General features: G+C 44.4%; 1 pseudogene; it reads right to left on the bottom strand.

The window, feature by feature from the left end:
- Nucleotides 1-470: 470 nt before the first annotated feature.
- On the bottom strand, nucleotides 471-589 carry LOC141114686 (5S ribosomal RNA; annotated as a pseudogene).
- Nucleotides 590-925: the final 336 nt, after the last annotated feature.

Below are 925 nucleotides of genomic sequence, written 5' to 3'. Positions count from 1 at the left end.
GGTCAAACACCCTGGTGTGAACCCACAACTTTATGCACCCAAGCATTCTTATGCGATTTAAGCATTTCTGTGAAAACAAGCCTTTCTGCGTGACCAAGTATCCCTGGGCAAACAAGGACTCTTGTGGGGTCAAGCACTCTTGTGCGATGCTGTATCTTTACGCAAACAGGAATTAATGCGTTTTTAGGCAATTATGCGATTTTAGGCATTCATGCAATTTTTAGGCATTTCTGCGCAAATAAGCACTTAACGACCAAGCATTCTCATGCGACTATAAGTCCACCACAAACAGAAAAACATGTATCTCTATGTGTATTACATGTTCTGCCACATGCATCTTGTACATTCCAATACTCAGGTAATTTAAGCAAATATTTGTGGACTGATAAAAAAGGAAGTTATCCTCTGCTGACGTGCATTCCCACACTCATGCATTTAGCTGTTTGTGTTAGCAACAATGTGTACAAAACCATGTACAGCACCTGGTATTCCCAGACGGTCTCCCATCCAGGAACTAACCAGGCCCAACCCTGCTTAGCCTCTGAGATCAGACAAGATCGGGCGCTTTCAGGGTGATGTGGCCATAGGCATCTCAGCAGTTGTGCGTTTGGCTAGTTTGTAAGCAAGCACCTGCATGAGGACCTTGTGGAGGTTCTACACCTCTTTGTAGTAATGGATGGACTTGGAAAGGTACAAGAAGCCTATGGGAATTTAAGAAAAAAACCCAAGTAGGAGATAGAGGCTTCGGCCGTCTAGGCTGAGGGTAAGTTATACGCAGCATGAATCTCTGTAAAAGATTGCACCTACAACTCCAGAGCTTGTGAGGCCTCTGATACCTCCGCCTCATCAGATTGCACCTGTTTCCTGTCCCCTAATGGTGATCTTTCATCATCAGATTGTTGATCCTCTTGATTGAGGATCTAGG

Source organism: Aquarana catesbeiana, linkage group LG12, assembly GCF_042186555.1.
Source record: "Aquarana catesbeiana isolate 2022-GZ linkage group LG12, ASM4218655v1, whole genome shotgun sequence".
NCBI classification, from domain to species: Eukaryota; Metazoa; Chordata; class Amphibia; order Anura; family Ranidae; genus Aquarana; species Aquarana catesbeiana.
This window is presented reverse-complemented; position numbering and strand designations above follow the sequence as displayed.